Genomic DNA, 26407 nt, shown 5'->3' with positions numbered 1-26407 from the left:
AGATATTCATGTAAACAAAACTTAAACTTCCTCATCTTCACATAAGTTGGCTTGTGTTGTGGAGAATGGACGAGCAAATGCCTGGATATACCTGGTGAGAAGTCATGAAAAATAGGATAAATGGGTTTGTTCAAGTCTGAAGCTATGCCTGGCTATTGAGAAGAGACAAAAGGCCATGGGTGTTAAAAGAATTTGTAAAGAACCTGTTAAAATGAAGCATAGTCACTTCAGCTACTGATGGAAGGTAATAAAAAGAGATACATGTGTATGTGTGTGTGTATGTGTACATATATGTTAGAAAAATGCAAACAGTACTGAGTTTAATATCACAGGAAAGGGCTTTTGAACAAGTGAGCTAGCAAGATATGAGTTATAGTATAAAAGTAGGATAGTTAAGTTCATGATTTGGAAGGTTGGTGGTAATGATTTTAATCTATGACTATGTCAGTGAGCTGTAAAGTACAGTAGGAAAAAAGCATACCTGACAAAATATTAAGAATTTCTATTGAAGGCCTTCTTTATGTCAGTTATTCTTCTAGATAGGACTTGAAGATGAATGGAGCAATGAGTGTCAGAATATACAAAACATTGGCCAGGCCATACAGTAAAACATAACTCTAACCCATACTCTATAGTAACCAGTCCAGGCAATCAAATTACTACCTGCAACAAATGAGTCCAAGAAGACCAAATGAGCAACCCCAAACAAGCAAGATTTTATTAATAGCTTCTAGTTTCTCAATTTTCTCTAATAATTCCATGTTTTTGCCCAGGTTCCAACAGGGAACCAACTGAAGAAACCAAATATGCAACCCCAACCAATCACATAGGGTGCCTCATAATTTAGTCAGCCCTTCTACAGCCACACCAGCCCTCCAATCTCTAATAAGAGCACACCTGTGCCTTCCCTCTTTTCACCATAAAGCCTTCCTACTCTACAGTCTGCCTTTGACCATTTGTCAAATCCAAATGATGGTGGCTGCCTTCCTTGCTGTAACAAGTTTAGAATAAATATCCTTTTCTTGTTCTGATTTGGATGGCCTTTGTTTATTTCCATATCAGTCAAGTTTTTGGCCAAATTATCCACTTTGATTAGGATCATTACAGTTAGAATGAGAAGAAAATAATGAGCTCGTTTCTATGACCTTCTGAGAGTGAAGAGCAAGGCCTACTATAAACATAAGACATGCGAAGTAGGGAAACTAGGTAGAAGTCAGACAAGTGTTTGGCATCATCTTTACAAGATAAGGTGGAAAACTATTTTCTTTGAAGATGAATAAGATTGTGCAGATTCCACATACAGAATTTCACACAGCACTAGAATCAAATTGCAGAATAAGGATGAACCCCTTAATATTTTAGGGAAAAGGTGTGAACGATGGATATGGTGGGTACTGAGTGCTAGAATTGTGGACAGTCTCAGGCAAGAAGGGATGTTAAACAGAACACTATGCATCCTCATACTATCAGTGGTATGGAAATTAGGGAACATCAGAGGGGATTTGAGGGTTCACTCAGTTTTTGTTACAGTTTAAATAGGTGTTATGTGGGAAGATGGTGATCACCCCATGGTCATTTCAGCCAACATTGGATGGTTACTTAGGATAGCTTTGGGTACAGAAATATCTGGCAGCAAGCCCATAGACTAACAGGACTAGGTTTTGAAGGGGACCTGAGTGAGATAAGGATTCAAATGGCAAAGAAGTCGTGACTTTACTACAAAGAAGCTCTCACACCATAAGGTTAGTGGTACTTCCTTCCTTCCCTCCCTCCCTCCCTTCCTCTTTTCCTCCATTCCTCAATTTGTTCCTCTATCCCTCTTTCCTTCCTTCCCCCCTTTCTCTCTCCCTTCCTTCCTGCCTTCTTTCCTTCTTTCCCTAACCAACTTTTCCCAAATTTCTTTAAAGTCAAGTTTATTTATCCATTGTACTGAGATAGAAACATTGAGATACAGTAATTTTGTCTCAACATAGTTACTTAGGCAGTAACAATGAGGAAGATGAGGAAGAAAAGCATATATTTTCTAAGTTTTTACCTATGTCCCTGGCAAAAAACAAGTAGTATAAATAACTTCCCTTTGGAGTTGTTTCTAGATGTAAGATTCAGGTCTGTTCATTAATGGTAGAGAAGGGTCAAAATAATTAGTAATTCTTTCTGCACAGTATATTAACAGGGACACATAGGAAGGTTTTCAGTTATTGTTGAATCACACATTTGGCAAGAGCCTGTTGGTATTTGTCCATTTAAATCAATTCTATACTATGCTATCCCAGGCATTGCTATAAAGGCATAGCCACAATTTACAAAAACAATAGCCCAGAGCTTAGCAACAAGTACCATTAATTACTCAGTTTTGTAGACAAACTTGAAATCCTGATCTTCATAAATTAGAAATTCTATTTTAATTTCTCTAGAATTTGGCAATAATTAAAAGATAGGATCTAACAGTTCATTTTCCTATAGCATTACTAGAGTTAATCAACCCTAGTATTTTAATTTTGACAAGAGGCAAAAATAAAACACATGCAAGCAACATATTCAGTTTACACAGCTGCTAAATGGGTATAATTCTTAATCAGTGCATAGAACAAACATTAACTGTTTAAGAGAGATCTATGCACATAGTCTAGCAGACCTCATAGTTCCAGCTGGCAGGGGCCCACAGTGACTGTCTAGAGTCACTTCTAAATACTGTTCCATCTTTTCTTCCTGCAGATTCTTTTCCTCCTGCTTTTCTCAGTTGGGGAAGGTTTAGTTTTGAGTAATGATTATCTTTCTCACTTGTTTTTGTCTTTTCTTTTCCCACTTCGCCAAATGGCCTTATCTGCCAGTCACAATTTTTGTGGTCTGCAATTCTGATCACTCTTAAATGAAACCCATGCTGGCTTTGGTAATCACAGTGTCATTTACAATTTACCACTAAACACGTTTATTCAGTTAGTAGCACACTGGAGAAAGAGAACTCCATATGAACTCACCGTGAAAGGCCTAATCTGATTACTTCCTCATGAAAATCCAGGCAGGGGTGCTTGTAAGAGGGGCTGAGAGAAGAAGGAGAAAAAGCAAGGTCTGGCCACAGCTGACTCTGATAATCAATGTGAATAGATAAGTGATACAGCCTGTCAGGGCAGCCACCCAGTCACCCCAGGGCATTCCTCTCAAAAAAGCAAGAGTGGACAGGACTTAATGAATGCTGAGTGACCAGTGAGTATTGGCTTGGCATATGCTGTTGCATTTGAGATGGACAAGAACCGTGATAAAGTCCAGAAGCTCTTCTCTAAGTGGGGGAAATTTGATTAAGCAGATTGTATTTGTATGCACATGTGTGCACACAATCTCTTGCTTTGTGTACATTTTACCTTCCTAAAATATCCTAGACATAAAATATGCCCTGTCCACTTTTCCCATAGATATAAACCTCAAGAAAGGAGGTAAGTGAGGTCTGTCTAGTGGAGGAAGAGGACAGAGGATGTGTGTGTGTGTGTGTGTGTGTGTGTGTGCACTCAGGTTGCTTCCAGGGTTCTAACAAATATTAACTTTATGTCAATATTTGTCCTTCCTGTCGTGAAATGAGGATTTTCCACCTCATTTCACGTTTGAAAAGAAAATATGCCAAAGGGGTCGTCTTTGCTAAGGAAAAAAATTAAAAGCAACAGAAAAAAAAAAAAGAAACAACTTCTATCTTTTATTTAGAAAAATGGATCAGAAGGAAAGAAAAAGAAGTATTTTCTTAAATAAATGTTTTGACTTAAAGGCACATAGAATCCTTCCATCTTCTCATTTTCAACAAAAGAGAAAAATTTATGTTGAAAATTGAATGAAATACATCAACATTAATGATTTTTTTCCTCGAGGTTAACACCACCATTTCCCACAATAATTTTTTAGACATTTTTGTGATAGATTTCACAATTCATGGTACAGTAAAATATAGGCGATTTTGTCAAAAACAAAAGATACAATCATTCTCTTATTTTCAAGAAATGAAAAGAAGTAAGTTACAATTCTTTCCTGTCAAACAACATTTATACCTCATTATTTCTAATTTAGCAAATATAAATGGCCACAGATCAAATAAAGTGAAGACAGGTTGAATTTATCCCCATTTATAAATGTTGTCACAAATCCTCAGGCTATGGGGGAGTGGTGACACTCCAAAATCTCAAAGCTATGCTCCTGAGCACACAATGGGAGCAACAGAGATCCTCAAAAGATGATTAAAGAAAATATACTGTGTTCATATTAGAAAGAATGCAGAAAAAAGTTACTGTTTCAAAATGAGGACTACTAAAGAAAATTATATTTTAAAAAACTCCAAAAGTAGTAAGTGTATGTTATTTGTAAGGAGATGTACGTACATTAGGAGTGATGTCCTAATGCATCACACATTCACTGTAGAGAACAGAAAACACAATCCTGCTATTTTCCTTTTGTGATACTGCAGATTGAACCCAGGGCCCTCACACTTTAGGAAGCCCTCTATTACTTAAGCTACGCCTTTAGCCACTTCATTTTATTTATTTATTTATTTATTTATTGAGATAGGGTCTTGCTGACTTTGCCCAGGTTGGTCTTTGAAATCAGATCCTCCTTCCTCTGCCTCCCAAGTAGCTGGGATTTCAGATGTATACCACCATGTCTGATACAATTTTGCTAATCTGAAGTCTAGAATTGCTGTATTTAAAGTCTTTTGAGTGACTATTGAGTAATATAAGTGTAATTGTAATAGAAGATATTTTTATTATAAATAATTTGAGAAACAACAGGTTCATTAGGTTGAAAAAAGTGCAACATGTATTCAATGTCTAGTTCTTGACAATTTAAAATTCATGTATTTAGAGACTGGCTTTCACAATTTGTTAGAAATGGTACTTAGGAGCACAGTCCTCAAGGCACCATCCTTGAGGAAGACTAATATCTGGTGTTTGGTATAGTAAAGTGAGTTTCATGCTTGGGGGTCATGAGACATAAGAGTATGGAGACAACTGAAGCTAGCCAGGCACCAGTGGCTCACGCCTGTAATCCTAGGTACTTGGGAGACAGAGATTAGGGGGTTGTGGTTTGAGGTCAGCCCAGACCAATAGTTCACAAGACCTCATCTCGAAAATAACAAGAGCAAATAGACTGAAGGTGCGGCTCAAGTGATAGAGTGGCTGCTTTGCAAGCATAAAACCCTGAGTTCAAACCCCAGTACTACCAAAATAAATAAATAAATACACAAAAATAAAAACAAATAATAAAGAGCTGAAGTTCATGTGTAATAGCCAGATGTTGCTCAGTGAAGAATATACACAGCTGCAGGTGTGAAAGACCTTCAGGAGCCACAGATCGTAGCATCTGTCACAATACCACGAGCAGTTCTACCAAAGTTCTTGAACTTGTCTCACTTCCAAATTAAACCGAAAAAAATACAAAACCACATAAAACCAGCCATTGCATAAAACAATGGAAACCTGTTAGGCTTTCTGCCTCCACTCAGTTCTCTTGGTAGGTATTTTAGAATATATCCTATCTTTTAATAAAAGTGTTACTTTGAGTAAAATAATGATCCAAAAATAAAAGTGATAGAAAGTCAATGAAGGTGGGGGAGGTAGTAGGAGGGTGACATATGTATACAATAAATCTTCCTTTTGAATCAAAATTTTTACTTTTTTAAATTTAAAAATGAAACTTACTCTTACTGATGAAAGACTATTCAAAAAAAAAATTCCAGAGACTATTTTTATTCTTTCACTGTGCTGAAATATCGTCAATACACTACTTGAAATAAGTGGTTTAGAAATGTTTTTGTTATTTTATTGCAATACAGTTTCACCTACAAACAATGGATATGGTCCCTATTATGAATTTTATTCTTTGAACACTACATAGAAAACAGCACAGGCAAATGCAAGTTCCAGAAGTACACCTTATTGAATGAGCAATCAAAGGCTTTGAGAGACTTGCATTGCATCCTGCTTGTGCCACTTTCTAGCTGCAAAAGTGTATTCAGGTTACTTATTCTCTCTGTGACTCAGTTTTCTCATTTATCAAAGTGATTAAGAATTTTATCCAATTCATAGTCTGATAGAGATAGTTAAGTGAGAAGCTTAACCGTCCAGACTCCATGACAAGCAATTGCCAATGAATAAATAAATAATATTAAATTCTCCATTCAGAAAAGGAATATTTTTTGCAAGATGATTATTTGCTTAACTTCCAGAAATTAAAACAATATAGCAGACAACTAAAGTCACAGAATTCATATATATGTACAAAATTACAGACATACACAGAGAAGTGTTCACTGAGAAGAAATGAACAAGAAGGGCAAGAAAAGAAGAAAATTTTACATGTATAAGGAAGCTTTTTCCCCTTTGAAGTGAGAGAGAACATCAGATACAAAATTGCCACAGGATTTACAAACTGATGATTAGTACTAAAAAAATTTCTGAGTTCACGGGAAGAGAGAAAAGGAGTATTTTTTTAAAAGACAATCTCACACTACCTTTTTCCTTTTCTGGTTCTTTCCTTATCTCAAAACTAGTTATTTGATTTATCATCTGGACTGGCATTTGTAACTGTTACAAATTTTCATATGAATGGTACTGAAGGAAAAAAAGTGCTCAAAGGTGGATGTAAGGATCTATGTTCTTTGAAAATAGAGATAAGAGAGAAATACACACATGTGTACATATATATGTGTGTGCATGCAACACGTACATGTGTCTTTAGGTAGAGCACCCACTTTTCTTCTAATGAAAATAAAACCCCGAAAAATCCAGGATGGTGTTCTCTTTCATCTATTCTTAATCTTCCCCTTCACTGCTTCTGTTTCTCTTCTCTACCCTATCACACCCCTCTCTCCACCTCCTGCTTCTCTTTTGCCTGCAAACCGTGCCTGCCACCTTTAAACAAAGCCATGTTCATGGGTTAGTTTAAAGGCAGAGACAGCCAACAGCATTCTTTACAAATACAATTCCCAGCGCACTCTTTCCCCAGAATGATAAACTTATCACCTCTCCAGCCCTCGTTTTGAAGCCACAGCAGTAATTTCTGCTGGATGCCAAAACTGAAATGAATGTGACTGTGCCGTGGCCTGTTCTGAGCTGTGGCTTTAATGAGATTTGAATGGGGACCCCGGACACAATATATCATCTGCACCATATGTGACCATTTCCTGTGTCAGCTCCTTTCTCATAACCAATGGAGACTTTTTTTTCCCTCTCATGACCCCACACCATGACTCTGAAATCTTTCATGGCTGCTTATGGGCCTCAGGCTTTTTACAGCAGTTGTATAAATAAATGAATTTGACAGCAAACATCATAACAGTTAGCAGTAATGTGTGTTCGCCACAAGTGCCTATACTACTCACTGGAGAAATGGCAGAGGAAACAGCTTGTTTTGTTACCTAAACAAAAGTAGTTTCGTTTGACAAGTGGTGAAAGAATTAGTCAAATTAACTTGAAATCCACTAGGACTATTTTTGCCAACTCTCCCTGCCAGGAAATGTTCCCAGTTCCTCAGTGCCCATGACTCACAGGAGATAAATTTCTCCCCTTTTATTTTGAGATAAAGATCTGGGCTGGTAATACAGGGTCTTTGACCAGTATTTTATATCAATCTTTGCAAGTCAAGACTGTCACATATGGAACTCAGGTATGGCAAAGAATTTCCAAGAAAGCTTATGGCAGAAAAGCCAAGCAGGACAAAAAGGAGAGGTGACAATAATGACCCAATGCACAGATAATGCATTTGTTGACAATAAACTGAAACTTTTGAGTGCTTCCTTTCCTTTCACAGCCCCTTATTCAGGAATGAAAATTTTCTACCCCAGATGCTGAAAGATAGAAAGTTAGCATTTTCCCCATATCTCCATCTTCCCAGTAAAATGAGGTTGCCTATATTGACTTGGGTCAATTTAGATAAACACAAAAAGAAAATAGATCTTCCTCAATTAATGGATTGTTTGTAAGACCTTAAATATCTCCTCCCTTCCTCTGCCCTTTCAAAGCCAATCTGGCTGCCCCTGCTGTGAAGGATAGTGTAGTACAGTAGTTACTCTCACAAGTCTGGTACAAACTGCTTGGACCAAACCACGGCTCTGTTACTTATTCTTTCTATGACCCTTCTTGGGTAATTTAACTTAGGAAGCTTAAGCTTCTTCCTTTGTAAAGTGGGAAATTTAATAGTATAGCATTATCTCTGCAAGTTTTGGGTTGCTATATGTTATGTATAGCATGACACCCCAAACTGAATACTTTATAAAGAAGAGAGTTTTACATAGCTCATAGTTCTGGAGGTAAGAAATGCAAGACTGGGCACCCACATCTTCTTGGCTTCTAGGGAAGGTCATGTGCTGATCTGTGCATGGTGGGAAAGTAGAAGGGCAGCAGGTTTGTGCAAAGAGGACCACACACTCAAGAACAACCCACTCTCAAGATAACCAGCCCTCTCTCTTAGGGATGTTAATTCCTTCATGAGGGGAGAGTCCCCATGACTCTACACCTAATACTGTCACACTGACAATTAAATCATATCCAAACCATAGCAGGTATCAAGTTCATAATGTATCTGTGGCAATTAAATCTATTTCAAAAGGCTTAGAACAGTGACTTTCATGTAATAGCCAGTAATATTATTGTTATCATTACCCCTAACAGAGAGACGTGGAAAATAGTCTCCTCAGCAATAATAGACCTTTTTCCTATGATAGCTTAATACTGGCTGCTAACTTTGGAAATGAAAGTGAAAACTTCTGGGAGAAACCTTAACAGTGCCTTCATTTAAGCCAGTGAAAATTAATTTCAATGTATAGTACAACACTACTCAAAAAGAAAAATTTCATCCGGACCCTAAAATCATTTTTTATGTGAAGCTGACTTTTACTCCATTTAAGCAGGTACACTTTGCATTGGCAGAGTAATTCTCTCACCTCCAACAAAAATATCATCCATTAAGGCAGGTGAGGTGCACACCAGTAATTCCAAAGCTTGGGAGGCAGAGGCAGGAGGATCTCAAGTTCAAGGTATATGTTCTGTTCTATGGGTTTTTTTTTTAACTTAATTGTAAAAATGGCTCCACTAAAGTGTCCTGTTTGTGTGATAATATACGGAAAGTGCCTTACAATTTTAGCAGGTGTGAATTATAATCAATATGAGCAGATATTTCTATTTATATAAATCCTGCTATCTATACAGTAGATTCCTAGTGTTTGTATTTTAACTAACTGACAAATCCACCTGGACATAATAATTTTCCATATCTAGTCAAACTCTGAAGAAAACTCAGAAATATTAATGAGTTGAACTGTATAAAAATCAATGGCCTATTAAAGTTTTGCTCTTACAGAAATATCAATTAAATCTTTAAAGAATGTCAACTGAAGGTAAAGAACCATATGACTTTAAAAATCATGTTGAACATGGAGGGGTCAAAATAAATAAATAAATGGTTGTGAGTTGGGGAATGAAAACTGCTAGCCAACCACTACATAAATGACATTTTTCTATGGTGAAACAGATTGCAGCTCAACTTCATTCATAATAAAATGAACTAGAAACTCTGTCTCATCATTGCTCCCCATATGTAGGTTGCACTGCAATATCTAGGAAACTTCTCCTCATAGGTAATTTCCCTGCTGTGGAACACCATTTGATAAAATGCCTCCCTTGCATCTTCCAAATCCTTTCCCAAGATCTGCTTCTAAGATTCATTTGCTGACTCATCTTAGGATTCCCAAAGGTGATTTATGAACAATTCCAGACACTTGGACCAGAGGGCCACCAACACTGAATAAACACCAAAGCTGAGTGGTGTCTTCTTTGATTGGTCTGCTACTTCTATTACCTTTTAATTAGCAAATAAATACTGTCACCTTGTAAAGTCTGTTTTTCTCAGTTAAAGGGGAAATATAAGGGGATAGAGGAAATTTACAAGACCAGTATCCTTAATCAAGCATTGTAGATTCATAAAAATAACTGTCCACCTATTTCTTTGTTATTTACAGAGTATGTGTAAAAACACATATGAGGTTAGCCTTACTTCAGGAATTGACAGGCTTGTATACCCTTACTTTCTTAAGATTGGGCAGGTCAATTAATTAGTCATTAACCATAGACCACAGTAACAAGTGTCCCTTTTGGGCCATATAATTTAATTGAAAGAGTTGGTACACTATAAGCCACAGGGAAAATCTGGCCCACTGGCTATAGTTATAAATAAAGTTTCACTGGAACACAGCCACAGTCTGTTGGAGTATTGTCTATGGCTGCTTTGCACTACAACAGTGGAGTTAAGTAATTGTGACAGAAACCATATGGTCTATAAATTTGAAAAATATTTACTACCTGGTTCTTTGCAGAAAGTGCTTGCCAATATCTGCCCTAAGAGTTCTAAGTTTGTAAGACAGTGACTAGCATAGATGGACAAGAACTGGAAGCAAGGAATAAACTGATCATTTTAAACAATTGAGATTTGCAGGTTGTTAGTTACAGTATTCTAAACTAGCCTACCCAAATGGATGCAGCCTCTATGCTACATTCATACATTTCTTTTTCTGAGCATATATTTAGGGAAGGAACAAGTAGCATAAGGGAACTCTTTTTCTCTGTCCTAAGGAAACCTAGCATGATGACACTGTGTTTGAGTTCTCGGCCAACATTTAGACTAGAATTTTCCCTCTCCAGATGGGAGTTTCCCTTACAGGGTTTACTCCAGTATTTGCTTAATCTATTATCTGAGCATCAAGCTTCTATGTTAAAGCACCTGGGAAAAACTATTTCTATAGATCTCTGCAAATTTGCTTTATTTGTCACTGTGCTATAAGGAAGAAATGTCCCCATCACAGTGCTTGCATAAAAGTTTTGGAGGTAATTAGACGATGATGTTTCCATAAACCCAGAAATTGCATGGTAAACTCTCAGAATGAATTCTCATGGTTGGTCATTGACAGCTTTAACATGGGTGAAGCTATACTTGCTCATTTTGCTAAACAAACAGGTCTTTTTCTTGGCAGAGAACAAAATGGCTCTTCAACTTCATAGAAGGGCAAGTTGAGTGAATAGGCTGCTGCTGCTCTTGGGAAGCCGAGAAACATGGACAGCATGAGAGCATTCCGCTTTGTGCTCTTGGTTTTAGTCATTGACTGCAGAGTCAAGGAGAATCCTGCCAAGAGAAGTGCTTTGGTCTGATAAACAGAGACATGGAAAGTATGAATTTCAATTTAATTTCTTCCTACTTTTTGTGACCTTCGACTACTGACAGTCTACCATGTACCTCAATTTCCCTATCATGTATATAAAGCAATCTATCTGGATATTTATTTAACACAAGAAGTTTGCATAAGTGTTAACTGCACTAATGTCTGGAAGACATGGCAGGAGCAAATGGTTTAAAAGAGGAGGCAGTTGCCCAAGCAATGTACTTACTAAGGGTCATAAACAGGAGCCATGAGGAAGAATGGATGAGAAAATCAAGAATATCAACCAGATACTGTTTGGTCAGTTTGGCAAATCAGCTGTTGGAATGCATACAAATCAATTTGTTAGAATTCTTACAAATGGGATGTGGGGCCCAGGGATCCAAAGTAAGATTTTCCCAAGATGTCCTTCAATATCAATAACTCTCCCTTGAAAGCCAGCTCATCAACACTAAGAAAGATAAATAGGTTTTAAAGGCAACTTGGAATGCAATTTTGAATGACAAAACACAGCTAGATTACTGAGAGCACAATTGACACTGAATATTCAGACATAGAAAAGCATTTTATAACAAAGGTTTTAGACAAACTATGAAGCAAAGTGGTGACTGGAAATGTAAGAACAAATACTGAAAAACATATCTACAGATCCTACTCACAATACCACCAAATACAGTCTCCAAATGGACAAGAGTGCTTTAATAAGCAAAAGTTTAGCTACACTCAACCATGTAGAAGTATAAAAATTTGTAATCAGTTGTGCACCATGGTCTACATATAAGGATACTTCAAAATAATCTCTTAATATGGACAAAATCTGGAATAGACTTAGGAAATCAATAGTTATTGTAGGCTTTATCTCATCACCTCAGACTTTTACAGTTCTGGCAGCAAGGTAGGTAATAGGGAGGTAAAACAGAAAAGAAAGTCATTTTCTACTCCCTCCACTGTATAATTGTGACTTTATTTTATTTTAATTGATGTATATTAAATTGTGCATAGTAAGGGGTTTCATCATGCTATTTAGATACATTCTTATAATGTACTTTGATTTTACATTTTAAATACTGATTTAATATTATTTATTGAATATTTACCATTATTCTGAGAGGGAGCCAGACTTTGGGAATATGATGGTTAAAAATAGAAGTAGAGATACAATATTTGACTTCAGAAAACTTAGAGTCACGTTTCCAGAAACAAACTTACCTTTGCTTTATGAGACATGCAGCTGATGAGAAATCTGATTACAGATACCAGGCTTACTGAACTTTGTGCATCTCCCTCCTCTCCTAGACACTCACACCAGTGCCTGACACAGGCAGCAAGAGGGAAGAAGCAACAGAATTTTCTGAGTGTGTACTATGTGCCAGGTGCGGTGAGAGGCATCTGACCATGTGTCATATTTTGTTGAATTATCACAACAAACAGAGAGCTATATTTTTAGTCCTTTAATTTCCCAAATAATAATGTTAGATTTGAAGAACTCCAAGATGTTAGAAAAACCCTTGATCCCTGAGTCACTACCAGGATAGCTGCCAAGGGAGCTTCCCAACCTTCTTCAGGCTGAGATGTGAGAGAAACAAAGTCTTCCTTTTGTTACACAACTAAAATGGGGGGATTATTTGTCCACTACAGTTAATGAGTCTGCCTCACACATTATCTGTTTTATATAAGTAAATGAAGTAAAAATTAAAAATGGGCAAGCATAGAAAGGCAAAAAAATAACCCCAATAGTGCTGAAGTATCCTTTGGTTCATGAACAATGTTCGCAGGAACAGTCACGTTTTGTGACTTTCCGACTGAGGCCACATCTACCATTTAAGGAGGCCCCAAGGGAGCTGTAGGGCATTACTGCCCTCACTGTGTGTTTTTAGAAGTTCATTATAAAGTGGCCACAGATGAGCTTTGTCCTCCTAGGCAGTCCACACTTGGCAGCCAGTTCAAAACTAATTTGGCAGCCCTTGGAGACAGCTAAGGATCCAGAGCCAGAGTTTTGCTAAGGTCCATAGTAGAAGAGGCAAGCAGCACACTGGAAACAGAGTCAGAAGCTGCAGTCTGGCTTGAACTTTGGAAGATGTCAGTCAGAAGGGCAAGAGCGTATTTGTAATTCCTGGGGGACAGCTCTTGTGCTTCCTACTGGACCTGCTCTGTGTCAAAGGCCAGTTGCCATCACTATAATATACTAGGTTACTTATATGAATATTATAGTTAGGGACCATGTCCATCACTGGGGAGTTTTATTATTCCAAGAACTAAAGCATTCTTTTTTTACTTGTATTCAGGCTGATTTCCTCCTGAAATACAGGATTTGCCAGATAAAACCAGCCACTGGTCTTTTTAAGAACAGTTTTCCAAGTTAATAAGAGCTGCCTCCTGGGAAGATACTACACCCCACACTGATCTGGCTAATTTTTTGGTGTCACTCAAATTGTTAGGGGTAAGAGTGGGAGAATTCTTTCCCGTCCTCTGAGATGATCATTTATACCCCAAAGCTTCAACCTCACTGTTCTTAACTTAGGGCATAATTACAATGCTATTATTGGTCATAAAACTAACCAGATTTTCCTCTCTTTTCTTTTTCTCTTCAGCATTTGACTCTCTGACCTTCTTGAACAGAGAGGTCTAGGGGCTGATTATATGCTAAGTATAGAAGTATTTCCTTTTATTTGCTTTATATTTTCTTTCTGTTAATTTCATTGAGAGCCTACTTGTTCTCATGTTATGAACTAGGGTAAAGAAAAAAGAAGTTTTACTACTCATATGAAATCTTAATATTTTTACTCTTACCTCCTAGTGTTTGTAAGACTGTTCGCTTTTGTTACCTCACCATCCAGGAGTCCTACCTGCATTTACATTGATCTGTAGGTGCACAATTTGACCTATAACCAATGGTCCTTTGTAAGTGCTCCCTGTACATTGTTTTATTATTTTCCAAAGCAACTTCCTTTCCTAGTTAAGGAGGCTGATGCCTTTCTTCAACCATGGCTGCCAAAGCATTACCTTGGGAACCATGATGAGGCCATGTCAAGACTTGGCAGGAAAAGTGGCAAAGGGTAAACGATGACAGATGAAGTGGTGGCAAAGTACATGGAAGACTGGCTACGGTGTTGTTTCAGATCCCAGTTGCCACTGAGCAGTTGGGTATCTAATGGAATTGAACAGCTATAAACTTCAGTTTTTAGCTATCTCTAAAACAGAAATGAAGGTATTACCTTTCAAGCTGCGGTTATTAACATATCACAGGAGTTAAAATGATTAATTAAGATGTCAGTGCTGGGACTGTAGCTCAGTGCTCATCGCATGCCGAGTACATGTGAGGCCTGAGGCTTGAAAGGCAACACACACACACACAAAAACCCCAAAGATAAAAGGATATTAAAAGGTCCCACTAGTCTACTGCCATGAAGGTTGGCAATTATGGTGGAGCTGGACAAAATGCAGTCAAAAAAATTCGGATGTACTTGGGAGGCAGCCATGAGAGGATCAAGAGTTCAAGGCCAACCAGGCCTACATAGTGAAATCCTATCTCAATATGCTCCCCCCTAAAAAAAAATCCAAAATAAGAAAAGAAAAGAAAATACAGCTGTACTTCTAATACAAACACCTTGCTCAATGTCACTGCCTTATCTAGAGTTCTACTCGCCCAGCCTGTATCTGATACTTTCTAAGCTAAAAAGATTTTTCTAACAGTCTTTTTGTGCTGATTATTGGATGACAGAATTCATTCCATAATTTACTCTAAAACTAACACTGCTGCCATAGATGGATGGCAGGTTTGGCTAAGGGCATTTAAATCTTACCTATTATACATCAGACAAAGGACTGATAACCAGAATATACAGGGAACTTAAAAAACTAAATTCTCCCAAAACTAATGAACCAATAAAGAAATGGGCATGTGAACTAAACAGAACTTTCTCAAAAGAAGAAATTCAAATGGCCAGAAAACACATGAAAAAATGCTCACCATCTCTAGCAATAAAGGAAATGCAAATTGAAACCACACTAAGATTCCACCTCACCCCTGTTAGAATAGCCATCATCAGCAACACCACCAACAACAGGTGTTGGCGAGGATGCGGGGAAAAAGGAACCCTCTTACACTGTTGGTGGGAATGTAGACTAGTACAACCACTATGGAAAAAAATTTGGAGGCTACTTAAAAAGCTGGGCATCGATCTACCATTTGATCCAGCAATACCACTCTTGGGGATATACCCAAAAGACTGTTACTCCAGAGGCACCTGCACATCCATGTTTATTGCGGCACTATTCACAATAGCCAAGTTATGGAAACAGCCAAGATGCCCCAGCACTGACGAATGGATTAAGAAAATGTGGTATCTATACACAATGGAATTTTATGCAGCCATGAAGAAGAACGAAATGTTATCATTCGCTGGTAAATGGATGGAACTGGAGAACATCATTCTGAGTGAGGTTAGCCTGGCCCAAAAGACCAAAAATCGTATGTTCTCCCTCATATGTGGACATTAGATCAAGGGCAAACACAACAAGGGGATTGAACTTTGAGCACGTGATAAAAGCGAGAGCACACAAGGGAGGGGTGAGGATAGGTAAGACACCTAAAAAACTAGCTAGCATTTGTTGCCCTTAATGCAGAGAAACTAAAGCAGATACCTTAAAGCAACTGAGGCCAATAGGAAAAGGGGAACAGGTACTAGAGAAAAGGTTAGATCAAAAAGAATTAACCTAGAAGGTAACACCCACGCACAGGAAATCAATGTGAGTCAATGCTCTGTATAGCTATCCTTATCTCAACCAGCAAAACCCCTTGTTCCTTCCTATTATTGCTTATACTCTCTCTACAACAAAATTAGAGATAAGGGCAAAATAGTTTCTGCTGGGTATTGAGGGGGGGGAGCGGGAGGGGGTGGAGTGGTTGGTAAGGGAGGGGGTGGAGTGGGTGGTAAGGGAGGGGGTGGAGGCAGGGGGGAGAAATGAACCAAGCCTGTATGCACATATGAATAATAAAAGAAAAATGAAAAAAAATAAAAATAAATAAATAAATAAATAAATAAATCTTACCTAGAGTGAACACAGAATGGCGCGAGCTATTCAGGGAGAGATGATTCTGGCCATTGAGACATGGTCCCCTGATAAGGAAGAATGATTGTCCTTTTGGTTTCTACGTGAAGGGGATTATACTTTATGGTTTTTAAAACATATCAAAAGCTTTGCAAGGGACAGGACACTTTATCTCTGGCATCATCTTTTGCTACTCTCCCTCTCAATCATTCTGCTTGGGCCACTTTGACCTCCTGGATGATCCTCAAACACTTCAGACACACATCCCATTTGGGAACTCTGACGAGGCAGATCTCTCAATTCTTCTCCAATGTGTCCATGACACTCATTTCTATGTCTGCTTCTATTTGCCTCAAATGTCTCCTCACTAAGGCCTACTTTGTTCTGCCAATGAGTGTGGGTGCAAACAAACACACTCATTTACTCACTCACTTATGGTCTCCTATGATGCTCTACAGTTTTTCTTTAGTCTGTAATCATTTATGATTTTCTAACATACTAGATAACTTATTACTATGTATATTTCTTAATTCTGCTCCCTGTACAAGGTAAACTCCCTGAGGGAGGGGTTCATCTAGTTTTCAATCTTATGTTCCCCAAATACTACCTAAAAAAGTGTTAGATGCACAATAGACACTTAATAAATGTGATTAGTTGAATAAACCTGCATCAAGTTCTTTCTATCAATAACTCTAAAGTTTTTCTGCTTCACTCACAATCAGCTCAAAAACTCCTACACAACTAAATTCCCCTCCTACATGGAAATGGACACTGTTTCCAGGACACAGATACCACCACCACCATCACCACACAGAGATAGGGATGAATTAAACATGAGGCAACATGGTCACTAAATCAGGTGTATGAATTTAATCAGATTGCCTGAAGTATGGAAATGTGAGGCTCAAGACTAGGGGAAGATTTCAACAAGAATTGGAAGATAAATGGAGCAAAAGAAAACTTTACATTTGTATAGCACCTTTTAATATCATAAATAATCATTTTAACTTTTGTAGGATGTGTCAATAACAGATGCTTTATGTGGCAGATATATTGTATGTAGGTGTTAGTAACAACATGAAAGATAAAAGTTTTATTTCTATTTTACAGATGAATAAACTGAAGCTCACCGTGGCTAAGTTACATTAGATACCCAACTGTTCAGTGACAATTTGGGATCTGAAACCACACTGTGACCATCATCCCATATATTTTGCCACCATTTTACCTGTCGCAACTATGAAAGGCAAGAATGGGAGGCAATATTTTCATCATCCTAAGGAGAACACTAAGCTTCGTGAAGTTTATTTAATATTTGACCTAAATCATAATGAAATAATAATAAAAAATACTGGCCTCCTGACATCATCTTTAAGCAATGTTCTTGCCATACATATGTGTGTTAGCTATAAAATAAATGTTTCTCAAACAGTGGATGGATTCGTGAATGAATAAATCAGTTAAGCTCTGACACTGTAATCTCCAGAGTGATTCTGAAATTGTTTTCATATTTTCAAACCATATGCATTAATAATAAAAACATTTTAAAATAGAATATAGAGGATGGCTGAGCAGAGTGCATTCCACAAATAGTATTGCCTTAAGACATATCCACTTGAATCAACCAGAAAATATCACTAATTAGCTAGACATAAGCGAGGGCTGGTGCTAGGCAATAGGACCTTTCTTACGTTACTTGGATTAAATTTTCTCTCTGATGTACATGTCATTGGTTACAGAAAGCTGCCTGGGTTTGTCACATGAATTTATTTGATGAAGTATGCAGAGAGAGGTCAGTTTGCTAATTTCTAAGCACCATCTTGAGCTATTTTAAGCTACAGTGCTTCTGCCTTATAGAAAAAAATCAAGACTTAAGTGTTTCAAGTATACAATGGTTGGTTTATTAAAGACAGCTCCATACTGGAGACAAGGACACCTGTTCTGTCTACCAACAGTTCTGACAAAATTAAAGTTGCCTTGACTCTTCTTAAATAATTCCCCTAGTGCTCATCTTAAAAATGAATAGGCCAAATAAGGTATCATTTAGGCTCCATTCAACATTCACCACAAAAAGGCTTTTATCACTTAGAGATCACCAAACTAGTACCTAGTCTAAGACTGTATGCTGGCCCCTTTCCTATCTCCATTTCCATCTCCAACACCCTAAACAAGGAAATATGACACTCCACAAACGTCCTGCTTTTATCTATCTGTATACACTCTTTCTGTACCCATTTCTTTGCCTCAGTGCCCTTAGTCTATATTGTTCAGCCCTTTTCGCATTCCCACTTCTTATTTACTGATTACTTCCTTCCTCATCACTCCCTTGATCCCTTGACCCCTGCCCCATCATTACCAATCCTGCCAATCCCTCATTCTTTTCCCAGCTTTGCGTTGATATTTCCTAGTACTTGACACAGCTATTCATCCACTCTCATCATTTTAAATTTCATTTGCTCCTGGAAATTTAAGAATTTGGTAGAAAAAGTCATATAATTAAACACACACACACACATTTGAGAATTGTGTTATTTGGCTGGGCCATAAATACAGATGTTCTTTGACTTATGACAGTGTTGCATCCCAATAAATCTATTGTAACTTGAAAACATCACAAGTCAAAAATGCATTTAATATACCCAGTCTGCTGAACAGCATAGCTTAGGAATGTGACATGATGTAGAATACTGTTGTTTACCCTTATGACCAAGTCATCTGGGAGCTGTGGCTCACTGCTTCTGCCCAGCATGAGAGAAAACTCTACTGTATATCACTAGCCTGGGAAAAGACCAAAATTCAGAAGTCAAGCTACAGTTTTCAATGAATGCCTATAGCTTTTGCATCATTCTAAAGTTGAAAAATTCTAAGTTGTAAATATTGTAAATCAGGGACCACCTATACTTTATTTCCAATCTCAACTGAGACCTCAGTCCTATTCAATCCATCTTCCAGTCACTTCTAGCTAAAGTTCATTTCTCTTCAAAGTCTTTAAGTCTTATTTTTCTACCTACATGACCTAGTTATAGACTTTTATAAATAAGACTGAGGTCCTGAGAATTAGCTCTCCCACTTTTACCTCAAATTTTAAAATATTTATTCATCTTTATCTCTTCCTCCGTAAGACATGAGGTATCCCTCCTGTTTCCCAAGTCTAACCTCTACATGTGTGGCCTGGCCAAGGTCCTCTTCTTCAAATTAGCCTTATCAATTACCATACCTGTTTCTAAGAAGTTCAGCTTTTTTCCCATCAGCCTGAAGCATGTGTAAGCTTTCCATATGATAAACATCAGTTTTATTTTTTTTCATTATTTGTCAAACTCCTTGAAAAGGTAGATTTTCCTGTGGTTATATTGTATATAAGTATCTATTATTCAATTTTCTTCATCCTTTAAACAAGTCTTAGTCCACTGAAGCCTACATTTTGTCCCAGTCACACACTATCAATATTATTCTCAATAATTTTATCAGAGGCCATTTTCCTAATTTAATCATATTTGATTTTAATGTAGCTTTTTTATTATGGTCCTTGGAATGTTCTCTCATCTCAACCCATCATCTTCTTCTCCCCTTTTTACTTCTGCTTCTCTCCAATTATGATTTTGGTTTCTGTTGTTTTGGTGGTTTCCCTCTACCAAGTCCTTTATGAGAAGACATTCCTCACCATTCAGTTCTTTTTCAAAACACAGAGAGAGAGAGAGAGAGAGAGAGAGAGAGAGAGAGAGAGAGAGAGAGAGAGACTAATAGGCCCCAAACTCATTATCAATTCTAAATGACTTGTGTTAATGTATTTTCAACCACCCTTCTCAAACAACGCACCTATATATACCTCAAACAACACTTTCCTGTGATTCCTCCAAACCTCAGTGTGAAGCATATGCTTATTAACTACTACTTAAGAATGATTAGATTTAAGAAACCCAGAAAGCTACTTGCTTACTTATGCCTTATCACACATGCAAGTTTACAGAGTTGGGTTCCATCATAACAACCCCTAACATTAATTTAGCATTGCCCACGTGCCTGGGGCTATTTAAAGTGATTTTTCAAAGATTATAGCAAATTGAATAATCACAATAAACCTGAAAAGTCTATGACATTTTTATCTCCATCTAAAGATGTGGAGATGAAGAGAAGTTGAGAAAATTGCTGAGCAAATAAACAATAGAGAGAGGAACCCATCCAGCGATCTGGTTGCAGAATTGTTCAGTGCATAGTTTTGCCTCCGGGAGACGGTGCGTGCAGCCTCGTTCGAGGCACTGAAAGAGAGGAGAATAGCCGTTACAGCAACAGTAATAGGAACCTGGATGCCCTGCTATTGACACAACGCTGGGATGCAGCTGTAATGTGGCAGCTGATATGGACAAATCCCTTCTGACCCAGGGAAGACACCGCAGCTGAGCAGCTACATTGTGGCTGAGACGTCCTCATTCACAGCTCTTGCAATGGTGATAAGCCCATGGTTTCTTCCCATAGCACTAGGACTGAAATTCTTCTAGGGCCTTTGAATAACAACAAGCACAAAGCAAACAATCTCAACAAAATTTTAAAACAAAAAGTGAAGAATAAAAGAATAAGATTTAAGATTCTAAGTCTATTATATGGCAAGTGGACAACACCGAATAAAAATGGACTTAAAAGTATTTAGTAATGTTTCTTTAAATCAGGAGGATTTAAAGAACAGAGACTATACTTCTTAAGAGTCTTTTCAATAAAATCCACAATTTAAGCTCACTGAAAACACTCATCTTGTTAAATAAACATTATCTAATGAACAAAGGATTTTCACAAAACCCTCTCATATCTTGTTATTCTCAAGTATAAATTAAAGCATTTAGTTTGTCCTTATAATGCAACCTCAAACTCAACCTTCTAACCCTAGTATTTAATACTGTTATTTCTGAAATATAAAACTACATTTTCAAAAGAAAAGATAAACTAGGAAGAAGAAGAAAAGGATGAGAAGAAGAAAGGAGGGGAGAGAAGAAGAAAGAGAGATCATTAAGTCATTAAATGAGTACTGTTCAAAACATAACTTTTATCCATCCAGTCTATTCTTAGGCTGCGTCTCTATAAGTCTCTCAGCTTGAAGCAATGTCAGGTGTCCCCAGTCTCAGAAATAGACACTCCTGACATCCTGAGCACATTTTCTTTGTAGGTTTTGAAAACGAAGATTGATGGCTGTCTCATATCACTGACTTAAATTAATAATGATGTGGGTATGTGTGAATATTTCTGGGAGGAATATTAATTATAAATTTCTTGGTTTTATAGCAGCTACAAGGTGAAAAAAATTATTTATAGACCAGTAAATCCTAGAACAGAAATCTTAGTCCTTTCTCTTCCCTACCTCACTATCTTGTATCTGTTATACATCTCGTTTGAAGAACACAAGAAAATTAGTAAAAGCTGAAAGTGAAATGGTGCCCCAAAGATTGTTTTTGGTGGATCTTTTGGTTTTTGGTAAAACAACTTCTTTCCCCTTGGGGCTGAAAAAAAAATACTATCTTCTCTCCTGTCAGAAGGAAAAATGTGCTGTCCTTAGTTGAATTTTGATGAAAATTTGTCCTGATGCACTAGCACTCCCAGATTGCATTTATAAGTTTGAACTTTACAAACAACTCTAATTATGGATTATGAGTACCAAGTTTCACACCATGGTGTGGTTTTTAGAAAGAAGTCTTCCCTGTCTCTGCATTTTGAAGCTGGGGCTGCTGTAAGGATTGGGCACAGCAGACACAGCATCTGTGGAGAATGGTGGCTTGTCTGTAGTCATCTGATGCATCATTGATCTCCTGAAAACAGGAAAACATTCTTCTGGAATGTTTCTTCTCAGATCAGCACAGAAAGATACATGAGAGACATTGTGAACACCACCCAATTAAGTAAACATCAGTCCGAATGTTGGGAAAGATGCTCTCTTCAGTCCATAACCAAGGTTGGGGACACTATGCTTCCATCTTAGCACTGTCTCCTAGCTCTTACCATGCTATTTTCTATCTCAATAAAGACTTTATTTTAACAATTCAGGGAGAGAGACAAAGCAATTGGATTTTGTGCTCCAAAATCCTTTGCATTTAGGAATTAAACAGTTAAGGGCAGGTTTGGGGAACTAGCAGATTAGGAGTGAAGTACTGAGAACTGCAGTCCTAGAGAACCGGTAGGTAGGAACAAAAGAACCCCTGCTGGTGGGACATGAGCTCCAGAAATGTATGTGCGCAATTTTGATAGTGGGAGATGAGGGGAAACTGATGAACAACCCTTGAAGATGAGCTCTAACCAAGAAGAGAGGAAAACAGTGCTCAGCCTCACAGGTTAAAAATGATAGTAATAATATTCTCTTAATGAGCTGCTTTGCATGTGTGCCTAATCAAACATGCTGTGAAATAATTGTAAGGCATGTCAGGAAATTTGTGTTAGATTAACATTTCTTTGCAATTTGCTTGATTACAATAATAAAATACTCTCCCTCCGTGCCCTGAGACCGAACTAAGAAGTCCCTTGTGAAAATCCCATGAACACATGCTCTGCACTTCGCATGTTTGTGGTGCTGTGCTCAATTCTAAAACCACATTTTCCTCTCCTTAGAGTGGTTGTTTTTCAGTCTTAGCACTTTGACATCTTAAACTGGATAACTCTTTGCTATAGGGGTAGGATGGTTAGCAGCAGCACTGACTGAACATGAGGACGTATATCCCCAGTCAGAGTTGTGGCAACCAAAAATGACTCCATAGAGGGCAAAATTATTCTGATCAAGAAATCACTGCTTTAGAAGGATTCTTCTCATGCTCTTCCCTTGCGTTACTCAGTCCTCATGTGACATGGTTGCCTTATAGGCAATTTAAAACCTCAACTAGAACTCTGTTTATAAACAATACCACCACCAGTGAAAAATATTCTCATTATTTAGTAGGCAACCTAAATTCCAATTGCAAGACCATTTAAAAAATGGTTGGTCTCTTACCCTGTTTTTTTCTGGGTTTTAAAAATTATCATTAAGAAGCTATAAATACTGAAGAAGTTGCTGCTGGCTCTAAATCAATGCTTACACATTCAACACCTACCTAGGACATAGGAAGGCATAAGGGTCACTTTACATTACCCAGTGTTAAACTGACCCATTCTTATAAATGAAACTGATATATTAGAATGGTATGGAATTACTTTATAAAGACTTATCAATTATCAGTTATTTAGAATTTGCTCTGAGACCACTAAATACCACTGTGATGCTATATTACCAATATGAAGAGGCTGACTTACTTTTCTTAGAGAATATGAAACTTCTAGGGGTACAAAATCTATTGCATTCAATGAGACCATCCTCTCACAGATCATCTTGAGTGTAGAATTCAAATTTCTGGGAATTAGATCATGTCTCACAACATTCCTTGTCATCTGGGAGGCCATCAGTATTGTTGAAAGGGTAAAGACGAAAATATATGTTTAAAGTATAAAAGAATTTAGTTGAGCTGTCCTGCTTATTTTTTGCCCCAGCTTCTCCTGTGTACCTCAACAGTGAGAAACACTACGTGAAACACTGGTCAAATGGTTCATAAGAAAGAGTTAAATGTCCCTCAAAAGCATCAGATAATTACCTAAGCCAGAAGCAAGATGTTAGACTAGGCAGACTAATGATCTGATCTGGGATGGTAATTCCCATGGTTCCTACAGAGCACGAGCATCAATCATTTAATAAATATGTGGTTTCCATTGGACTCCAGAGTGGGTGAAAAAAAAATCTCAGCGGTGAGAAAATTGCCCAAGTTTTCTTGGTATATCAATATACATGTCCCTTAAAGCGAGGCTATTTCTAGCATAACACATTTCTAATCTTTCTTTCCAATGCTGTTATACTAATTAATGCCAGAATAAGTGCCTGGGGGGATCCATATCACTGGACAATAAAATGATGGGTTCCAACAAGATCCCACAACTCTTCTGTTTTAATAATTATAGGCAACTTTCCTTTTCGATCACAGCTATTTTACCTCCTTTAAAATTATATTATAACTGACTTTTCTACCTTCCTGTCTCTCAGATAACTAGGCCAAGGTTTCCAAAACCCATGGTCTCTAGTTCTGACCACCTCATTGTAAATATGACAATTAAACAATTATCTAAATCTTCTAGGCTCACAGAACATTTTTAGTATATTTTTTAGTGTGTCAAATGATTTTTTTTTCCTTTTGGCATGCAGTTCTGTTGAGCAACACTCAGTATATAAAACAATTTCCCTCATCCCCAAAGGCTTCTCTCCTTCATCAACACTTGGTACGTTAGTCTGACAGGTTTTTTGTTTGGTTCATTTTGGTTTGGGTTTTTTGGTTTTTTGAGACAGGGTCTCTCTGTGCATCCCAGTCTGGCCTAGAACTCTCTGTATAGTCCAGCCTCAAACTTGTGACCCTCTTGCCTCTGCCTCCTGAATGCTATTCCAGGGGTGTGCCCTGATGCACAGTTTAATCTGACAGTCTTAATCTAAGAATGCTAGAATAACTTCATTAAAACAAATCTCTATCAACTGCTATAAGATAGGACACGCTTATTACAAAGCAAATAGCAATCTCATTGGAAAATAGCACTATTTTATTTCCCATTAAGGTGTTTTTTAGAAAACACTTTGCTATCACACATTTGAAACCATAATAAAGTGCTTTATTCAATACTATACAATCCTCTAAAATTGTGTTCTTTGATTTGTCAGAGGGAGTTGTACAGGCCATGAACCATGTGCTTAATATCTTTTATTTCTGTGTTAACTATCAAAATGTGCTCCATGCTTTGGGGGCTGTTGACAAGGACCATAAGTGCATTCATTAATTCAACTAATATTTGGACATCTGACACTAACTGCTCATTTGCTGAGGCTATTAGGCTGAGAACAGTACTGAATAGTATACATTCTACTTCTGTCTTCATGAGATGTGTGGTGTGTGTGCACGTGTGTGCGTGCATATGTGTGTGAAAGCCATAACAATCAATTGCATGAGCATCTATTCAGTCTAAGGATAGGCATGAGGTGTAAAGGAGAACTTGACCTTGGTTTGATTGATTCCAGGTACTCCCTCATAAGAAGCTTAAGTAGAAAATAGTACCTGTGCTTTGCTTTAATTCTGATTCTGTAGAAAACAATGAAATATGCAGATGTTTCTGAGAAGATGGTTGCAAATAAAAAACTAATTAAAAGATAGTATAAATTTTAATAACTGAACAAAATCCTTACTTCCAAGATTCTAGAAAAAGAATGTCTACAATGCAGAAAGAAGGAACTCTATGAAAGATATTAAGAATATCAAAAATTTTTTGATAAACAGAGTGCATTTGAAAGTCACTGGCGGTATCAGTGGGAGGGAGGACATAAGGAAAGGGTTGGTGAATGTGGTGGAAAAACTATATGCCCAAGTATGAAAATGGAAAAATGAGACCTGTTGAAACTATTCCAGGAATGGGGAGGGTGGATAAAGGAGAATGATGGAGGGGTGGATTCAACTATGACGTATTGTAAGAACTTTTGTACATGTCACAATGTACTCCCAGCACAACAATAATATGATAAAAAAGGGGACAAAAGAAAGTCATTGAAAGCTAAGACTCAATTCCCCTCTGTGACTCAGGACCACCACCTGATTCCAACTTTTTCTTGCTCTGACATCTCTCTCCTGTCCAGATTTCCAGCTTCCCAGCTCCTTATTAAGGTTTGTAACAGGGTTCTCATTCTCTACTTCCTCTGAGGGCTCAATGTGGCTGGGTCCTACTGCAGCTTCCCAGTGGAAGAGGGAACACCTTAAAGAGTAGATGTGACCCCTTCTCAGAATCCTAATTCACTGTACCCCAAACCCTCTTTGGGTCATTCAGAAAAGAAATCTGACCTTAATACTGCATTTGTGATTCACGAAAGAAGGGATGATAGGCCAGAAGCACTCTCTCCAAGGGCACTTAGCATTGCTTCCTTTGGTAAAATGCAGTCCATTACCTGAAAGCCCTGTGAAATTTGCAAGGAATTGAAAACGTCATGGTTTTACAAAAAGCTGTATAATTTTCTAGGAGTTAGTCAAGTAACTCAGAAATTCAACCACTAGCTAACAAGATTCTTCAGAAACCAAGCCGCCTGAACATAATCAGTTCACCCTAATTGATTGCATACAGTTTTATTACATAACTGATGGTTTTAAACCT

The 26407-nt window shown here is 37.6% G+C and overlaps 1 protein-coding gene across 9 annotated transcripts in view; it reads right to left on the bottom strand.

Annotated features, from left to right (window-relative positions):
- The window catches only part of Pkhd1 (PKHD1 ciliary IPT domain containing fibrocystin/polyductin), a 468594-nt gene that overhangs the window by 66880 nt on the left and 375307 nt on the right, over positions 1-26407 (bottom strand). Inside the window, exons 62-63 of one of the 9 annotated variants that reach the window (XR_012450618.1) lie at positions 16235-20490; positions 1809-14985 (exon numbers count right to left, since the gene is read on the bottom strand). The exons of the other annotated variants lie outside the window; for them this stretch is intronic. The gene's annotated coding sequence lies outside the window, so the exon portion shown is untranslated. Of the gene's footprint in view, positions 1-1808; positions 14986-16234; positions 20491-26407 lie in introns of those variants that run through there. 9 annotated transcript variants of the gene reach the window in all.

The sequence above is a fragment of the Castor canadensis genome, chromosome 8 (assembly GCF_047511655.1).
Source record: "Castor canadensis chromosome 8, mCasCan1.hap1v2, whole genome shotgun sequence".
NCBI lineage: Eukaryota > Metazoa > Chordata > Mammalia > Rodentia > Castoridae > Castor > Castor canadensis.
This window is presented reverse-complemented; position numbering and strand designations above follow the sequence as displayed.